Source organism: Schistosoma mansoni, assembly GCF_000237925.1.
Source record: "Schistosoma mansoni, WGS project CABG00000000 data, supercontig 0142, strain Puerto Rico, whole genome shotgun sequence".
Lineage (NCBI taxonomy): Eukaryota > Metazoa > Platyhelminthes > Trematoda > Strigeidida > Schistosomatidae > Schistosoma > Schistosoma mansoni.
In genome coordinates, this window is record NW_017386042.1 from 186,925 (window position 1) to 195,713 (window position 8,789).

At 41.6% G+C, this 8,789-nt stretch overlaps 1 protein-coding gene across 1 annotated transcript in view; it reads left to right on the forward strand.

Annotated features, from left to right (window-relative positions):
* Positions 1 to 4,205: 4,205 nt before the first annotated feature.
* Smp_158670 (hypothetical protein) overlaps positions 4,206 to 8,789 on the forward strand; it is a gene marked incomplete at its 3' end in the record, with an annotated part of 37,379 nt that continues 32,795 nt past the window's right edge. Inside the window, exon 1 of the mRNA XM_018799908.1 lies at positions 4,206 to 4,253. The remainder of the gene's footprint in view (positions 4,254 to 8,789) is intronic.

Genomic DNA, 8,789 nt, shown 5'->3' on the forward strand with positions numbered 1-8,789 from the left:
AGTTGTATGGTAATAACATGTGTACAGGAAAGAATCACTTGAGTACCCCAGAGTGAACATCAACTCTGTGATGCAGGTACATCCAGCTGACGAGTCCCAAATAGGACGAAACGCGCATCCTGGATTCCACTGTTAGCCACTATCCATCTTTGCTTATAATGCTTGTGAATTAAGGCTATATCGAAGCAATATGCACAGTATGCACATATGCCAATCAGAGACTGGCCAGTTGCAGTCCTAACACATCGATGGGAAGATTCAAACAAACAATACTGAATGAATTTTAACATTGGGGTTCGTTATATTCTTGCTCTGTCTAGATATTAGACGGTCCATAATAAAGTGACTCATTGGTGGGTGGGAGTTCAAGTAATAGTTGAAGACGCTCTTTAGAGTCTAGTAACAAGGTTATCAGCCTTTTGAATCTGGTAAAAGTGTCACAGTTACGGATAGGTATTGGCAAACTGCTCCACAATAAAATATACCACACTGTAAAAGACTCACAACGCATTCGTTTTTGGTGTTTTACGGTAATTAATGTATATGCGTTGTTTCTTAGTCTATAGGCTGGGTCATGGATCATAGTTGGGCAGGAGGTTAGGAGTGAGAGTTCATTCATTGCTTTGTAGAGAAATATCAGATGTTTCTAAGCCTACGGTACCATAAAGTTTCTAAAGAGAGGTGCTTACATCTACCTGTGTAAGCGAGAGTGAAATCACTTCCTAGCAGTTGGCGTGTGAAGCGTCTTTGAGGACCTTCTACTCTTATTTTGTCTATAGTATTCATATTAGAGAAGATAAAAGAACAGTGTTCAAGGGGAGGTCGTACATGTATTTTGTAAAGGGTAAGCTTAGCCTCTGTTGTGAAGACACTTTTCGTTATGAAATCAATTGGCCGTCTAGCTTTATAAATAATAGAGGAGGCATGTTCTTCAAAGCTTAGGCTTCTTGTGGATTAATTCCTAGATCGTCTACTGATTTAAATGTCTGGAATTTAGTGTTATTTAAGTAAAGTTTTAGTTCATAGGGAGGCTTTCCAAAATGCATGATCGCACGCTTGTTGACGTTTAATGGTAAATGTCATTTTTCGCTGAAGATAGTTAGATTACTGAGATCATTCCGAATCAGGGATAAACTTTCACTTAAAGCTTCAGGCTTATAGCTGTATACTATTTTGAGATTATCAGCACATACGCATGGTTTCCCAAGTTTTATGATGTTACATATATCGTTTATATAAATAAGAAACAAGAGTGGACCTTTTACACTTCCCTGGATGACACCACTAGTTATTGGTCTAGGTGATGAGAGACAGTCATTGTACTTTAGCATTTGTTTACGTTCCGTTAAGAATGAAGCAAATCATGAATAGAATGGGTTGTTGATTCTGAAAGACCGTAGTTTGACTACAAGCATTTTGTATGAGATCTTATCAAAAGCTTTCTTAAAGTCTAAAAAATAGGACTGATACACTAGTTTTCAGATTTGTGTTGAAAGGACAGAAGGCCTACGGCCTATGTTATTCCTTTTCTAGTATGCTTCTGTGAGTGTCCAGTCTTCTCTCAAATGAGTCGGTTGAAAGTACGGACACCACTGCTTCGGGCAGCAGGTTTCAAGTAATGATGACTCGGTGTGGAAACCTGTATACCGCATGTACTCTGTCCGTTGTTGGTTTTTCTACTCGTCTGCTATGTACTTTGAGATGTCACGATCTGATGGGAAGAAAAAGAGAAAGTTAGGTCCCAAATCATTTCTTGGTATTCTGTACCTCAAAATTAGGTCTCCACTTAGTCTGTGATATGACAGATTAAAGAAGTCCAGCTTTCAAGCCCGTCTTTGTACGGTAAACCCCAGAGCTCTGGAATTACACAAGTATCTGCCCTCTGTACTTTTACCAGGATATCCAAGTCACATTTAAACAAGGGCTTGCAGCCTGAACGCAGACCTCAAGCTTAGTTTTTACTAAGATTGTGTGCACTGTAGTGAATATGGCAGTATTTAACTTGGTGAATGTCCTTTTTAAGGCCCATAGGGTTCTAAACCCCTTAGCTGCGACCTCCTGGCAGTGGGCCGTTGTCTTAAGATCATGACTCACTGTAAATCCTATGTCTTTATGAGGCCGGATCACGGGTACTGGTACTTCGTCTATTCTGTACCTATCGACCTTTGTATATCCAAAGTGCATCTACACACACTTTGCCGCGTTGATAGGCATCAGCCACTCTTCAGACCACTTAAACATATTATATCAGTCCGCCTGAAGAGGGTATGCGTCTGCGTCTGAAGTTATTGCTTACCAGAATTTTATATCTTCAACGTACATTTGGGACTGTACTAAACTTGAGAGATTATTCGCATACAGTATAGAAAGTAAAGGACCTAGGACGGAACCTTGAGGTACTCCACTAAGTACTGGTTTCCAGGTGGAGCACTTGGAATTTATTCTTACTTTCTGTTTGCGACCTGCTGGGAAATCCCTAAACCGTTTTGAAAGAGATCCGGAAATGCCAAGATCTGAATTAAACAGCATTCTGTTTTTCGGTACCTTGTCAAAAGCCTTACTGAAGTCCATGTAGGCAACATCCACTGAGTTTCCGTTGTCTGGTGCCTTTATCCCGAATTCCCTTGCTATAAGGAGGTTCGTTGTACAAGATACACCCTTTCTAAAACCATATTGTTCACTGTTTAACAGGTTATTAGTTCCCATAAATGTCATTATGGTCTGTTTGACTATTCTTTCCAATAATTTAACTACAACACCGGTGAGGCTTACAGGTGTGTAGTTCGATGGAAGTTGTCTTGCTCCTATTTTATGTGTAGGAGTGACGATCGCGTCCTTCCAGTCCATAGGTAACACACCTTGATCAAGTGACATACTGAATATCACATTTAGTGGAGCCGCGATACTTTGTACAATATGTCTCAAGATTTTGGGGTATAGTTCAACTGGTCCTGTTGACTTTGCCATGTATAAGGTGCTAAGAGCCTTAAGCACATCGTCTTGACCGAAGTTCACAGTGAGCAGGTGGTTTGTCGACTCTGCATTTGGGTCTGGTTATTTGTCTAGAATAGGTTTCCGAGTGAAAACTGCCCAAAAATAGTTAGCCATAGATTCTGCTTTTTCCTGATCTTCCTCGATCATATCAGATTCACTCCCTTCTTTAATGAAGTTGGAAATCCAATGATGCATCCCTTTTCCGTAGTTTATGTACGAGAATATTCCTTTAGGCTGCTTGAGTGTAGATTGTTCCAACTGCATTTCATATTTTCTCCGAGCCTAACGAATTTTAATCATGCACGTATTTCTTACCGATCTGTAGCGTTCCATTTTACCTGATGTGCCTAGCAACATTCCAACATTTTTTCTTTTGTCTTAGTAAATGTCGAATAACCCGGCCTATCCAGGGATGGCCGTACTTCTTCTTCTTTGGGTTTGTTCAGGGTACGTACGGTCGAGTTACCCGATTGTATAACTGCCTGAAATGAGTCCACGTCTCTTGTATTGATGCCCTTGAGTCAACTTCCCAGTTTTCAACTGGTACTGAGGAGTTGATAGCCTCCATATCTGTCTTCCGAATATTAGGACGGCCTGGCTTAACTGTTTGACAGGCAACCTGAGCCATGAATTTGAATAATATGACTGCATGGTCAATTCTCCCTGGTGGTGGGAGGAAAGTCATTTGACCAACGTCATCACCTTGTGTGAAGACTAAATCCAAAAGAGAAGAGGAGTTTCTTGAGTCATTTCTTGTGAGATTTCTAATGTGTTGGAACACTGCCAATACAAATGAGGTTTCTGACAGTTCGCAATCGAACGGCCTTATCTATGACCCTACTTCTAAATTAACGGGTCTATACACAGTGAATTGAAGTCGCATACTACAAGACTTTTATCTTTATTACACCAGGACTATAAACTCATTATGACTTAATAATATTACCATTTTACTTGTCAAATACTCCTAGATCCATTAGATGTGGAAGCCCGTTAATCGGGCGCTTTGATAACCACCACCGCCATTTGAACCATGAATAGTGATATTATTTCATAATTAAAATAATATGCACGATTAGGCAGCAAGTATGTATCCTTACACACAAACACCAGTGGAACAGGAAATACAACAGACATTACTGAGTTTTCATGTCATCAACCAAAATGGTATTCGTTATAACTAGTTAAATTCTAACATTCGCCACGCCCGTCACTTCAAATTATGGCGGACTACGCAGCCTGACTTATCGTTAGTCATCGGTAAGTAATTATACCAATCTTTATAACATACAGATATCTTGAGTTTTATTGCCTCAGTCATAATTTTTACTAATATGGATGAATGTTCCAGATAGTTTGAATCAACATTTCATTGGGATCGTACCTTACGAATGACCTTGGGGGGGGGAAGCTATCCACCTTTCTTTTTGTTCTTTACCCAATGTCTAGTGGCCACGCATTTCTAGGGACTAAGTGGTTCCACATTGTCAGCTACTATTTGTAGACGGCTGACTGAGCACAATGTTTCCGGGATTTCTATTCAATTTTTGACCAGCCTTCACTGAACTTCATTAAGCTTCAGACATAAAATAAAAATACATATTAGTTGTAAATAAACTGGATTCCAGACAGTTTACAACTCCCGAAATTCTACTGATAGCTGCCAAATTTAACTAGGACTTGTCAGCTTCTCTCTTTTTATGATGATTGCGTGCTGCGGTTCTTCCTCAATTGTGAGAAAAAGTGCTCCAACTGGAACCATGCTCATGTACTAAGTTGAGTTGCGTCTAATGTGTTAAATGGGACTATCCTTGGAGAATAGGTTCTGTAGAGCGATGCTAAATTTTATTACCTACCATGCCAGGCAGGTCGGTTGTTTAGCGGCAAGACGAAAAGCAGCAAACTCAAGGTCCGAAAACGAAGTCGCACTGCTGAATGTACAGAGGTGTAATGGCAGTGAGGTATTTCCTTCGGACAACCAGCATAACAGCGATACTGTCTTCCCACAAGGAGGGGACAGGGTTAGAAAAGGTCGACCCTAAAATGCACACCTCGCCTTATCTCACGGATATTCGTCTCCGGCGGTTAGGTCCCAACAAGTACGGAGTAACACAAAAATTACCAACAAAAAGGTCTTGTGTGACCGGCTTCAAGCATTTGTCCCTTGGGCACTGCGGTCACTCTCTCATGTCACTAAGACCACTTCTACCCCAATTTCCTTTTCACGTACCTCTCGGCGAACCCTTCTACGGTGTGGGCAACTGGGAAGTGATAACTGCCCTCATACTTCTAACAGCACTCAACATCACTATTCATAATCAATCTCCTTCCTCAATTCTTAATATTCCTCACACCTCGACTTTCAACACTAGACTTCCTCTCTTGGCTTCCTTCCCAAGTGTCACCATAGCTGACGATTCTAGTGCGCAAAATACTGTCCCAGGTCTACTAAAACCTCGCTCCAAACTACATATTGGAGCCTTCAACGTGCTCACATTATGTCAAATCAGCTAGCAGGCCTCCTTGGCTAAAACCCTATAATCTCGTTCCACTGATGTATGCTGTGTCTCCAAAACACACATACAGGATCCTAGTGTGGCCATTCATTTGATCTCACCTCGTCAAAACAGAGAGCCGACGAGATACACCTTCCATGTATCTGGCGACCCGATGGCTAGTTTTCGTAGACTTGCATGTGTAGGCATAGCACTTAGTACGAGAGCAGAGCAAGCACTATTAGAATGGATCTCCGTTAACAATCGCCTATATGCTGTTCGGCTAAATGGCTCCGTAAGAATTCGGAAGGATATCGACACACGTCGTTGCCTTTTCATCGTTTCTGCCTACCCTCCCGCTGACTGCAGCCCGGATGAAGTGGAAGATGACTCACAGAAAACTCTGAACTTCGAAAAGCTAAACGCTCAGACATACTACTCGTTGCAGGTGACTTCAATGTCCAGGTAGGTAGCTTAAACCAAACAGAAAGGCATTTAGGTGGGTATTTTAGTATCTCAACTCAGCGAACAGATAATGGTGATCGTCTGTTGCAACTGTGATCAGAAAAATCGTTTATTTTTAGCAAACACTAATTCTAAGTATAAGGAGAGATATCATCTAATATGGCGACCACCTGCACCAAACCAACAATGGATTCAGATAGACCATATTGCCATCAGTCGTCGTTGGAGAGGCTCAATAGAAGATTGTCTCTCGTACTGGAATACATGTTTAGACTCTGATCACGCTTTCATACGAGCACGCACTTTTTTGCGCCTCACTGAACGCAGAAGAGATACACTAGGAAGACCCATTAGAATTGAACTGAGGGACAAGAAAGACAAAAGTAAGTTCCAGGAACAACTGAGTTCACATTTAGGCAGTTCTGTAAACGAGGCTGACCCAGATGTTACTTGAAAAGATACACGAACAGCTATGAAAACAGTAGTAACATCTATTAGTAATTTGAACCAAAGAGTTACAAAAAAACCAATGGATTTCTTCCAAGTCTATTGCACTGATGGATTGTCGTAAACTCGTCCAATCATGCTCTGAACACGATGGAGAGCGAAAGCAAATCAGATCCAGGTTAACCAAAAGTCCAAGGAACGATCGTAAGCAGTGGTGGGCAACGAAAGCAAAAGAGATGGAAAAGGCAGCGGCTGTAGGTAATACAAGACAGTTTTTTGGGATAACAAAGGAAACTAGAATTAAGATGTCAAATGTGTTATAACTTGTGGCCGAGCGGATGCCCAGTTAACATATGACTTGATAAGACCGTCAATCAGAGAGCAGCCAATTATCGATTGGAACAGTGACACACGAAAACCGTACGGGCAGTCTAGAGTGCTAATCCGTCCTGCTTTCTGCCTAGCCCAGCCAGTTAAGTCCAGAAAACCGATAACAACCTCTGCGGTATGAATCCCCAACAAAATGTAAGTAAGACAATCTCGAGAAAAGATGGCACTTTTATCTCCTCTCAGTCCAGACGTTTAGAACGATGGGTAGAACACTTTAGAGAACAGTTTAGCTCTCCTTCAGCTACTCTACAGTTACCCACCATTTCCAGACAGTCTGAATGGAACATTGAAGTAGGTCCCCCAACTCTAGATAAAGTTCAAAAGGCTATATCTAATGTGAAACGAGGAAGAGCAGCTGGTCCAGATGGATTGGCTCAAGATGTCTCTAAATATAGTGTTCCAATTTTACCCGACCGTTGCTGCTACCTTGACATGGTGGTCGGGCTTGCCTATCGTGATGAAGCAATCGAGCTATGCAGTCAGTCAGTCAGTCAGTCACAACGTAGAACTTCGTACGTACGTACATCAGTTCGAGTTGCCATACCACATTAGCACAGAGATGCAGTTGTCGATTCAAATCCCATAGTGGTAGAAGTAGTAGGAGTATAATCAGAAATCCAAAAGATTAGGGGTTTCAAGAAATTATTGAAGGAGTATAGTACAGTGAAATAAATTGGAAAGAGAAAAAGATAAAGACATGAGGAATTCAGAAGATTAGAATTTGGTAGAACACAAAGAGTGGATGCATCTTCGCCATTGCAAACGATTTTGAGCCATGTCATTCAAGGTCTCTAACCATCGGTTGCTGTCATCTCGCGAATCCCAACCAGGTAGTCTACACCTACCAACATGGCCCAGTCCACTTGTCAGTGACTTCATTGATTTGTGCCACGTTTTGGTCTGGCCACCCCTAGCTTTCTTCCAACCTACTCCTACACCATGAAACATTGCACGTCGGGGCAGTCGGTGGTCGGGCATACGTAACACATGTCCCAGCCATCTCAACTGATCAAGTTTCACTACTTCATCAATCGATTTGCCATCCCTACCTAGTACTCGTTTCCTAACAACTGCATTACTTACCCGGTGGTCCCAGGATATACGAGCAATGCGTCGAAGACACCTATGATCGAACACTAGTAGCCTACGAATATCCTCTACTCTTATCGGCCATGTTTCACTGCCATAAAGTAGGACGGAACGGACTGCTGCACAGTAAACCCGTCCTTTTGTTGCTAGACGGATATCTCGCCTACGCCATAAATGACGCAAGTTGGCGAAAGCTAGACGAGCCTTCTGTATCCGTGCTGAGATTTCGTCACATACCAGACCACAAGGGCTGATGAGACTTCCAAGATAAGTGAAGTGGTCTACACGCTCAACTACTTCACTCCCTATCATTAGTTCAGGTGTCGATGCAACCCAATCCTGAAGTAACATTTTGCACTTCGAGGGAGAGAATCGCATTCCGAACATGCCTGCATAGTTGCTTATAGTGGTCAGAAGACTCTGCATGTTGTCAGCGTCTTCACCGAGTAAAACTATGTCGTCGGCGTATTCTAAGTCGACAAGTGAGTCTCCTGGTAAAAGTTCAACTCCTGGAGGTTTAGCTGATGAAAGTGCTATCTCTAAAAGTAAGTCAATGACAAAGTTAAACAAGAATGGGGAGAGTGGACAGCCCTGACGAACGCCACTTGTGGTAATCAGTTCTGATGACAGTTCGCCATAGGCTCTAACTCGACCAGTTGTGCTCGAGTAGAGAGCCTTTATGAGGTTAATGTACTTCTTTGGTACTCCTTTCAGTGACAAACATTGCCATAGAACCTCACGATGTATTTAATAAGTGATAAAGATATCAGGATAAATGTTATACATTTCAATCAAGTTATTTATTAAATTATTAATATTATTAATAATATTAATATTATTAATTATTAATATTAAATTTAATTGTCATACTGTAGTGAACAATGACTTGGTATGGAAAACTCAGTTTAT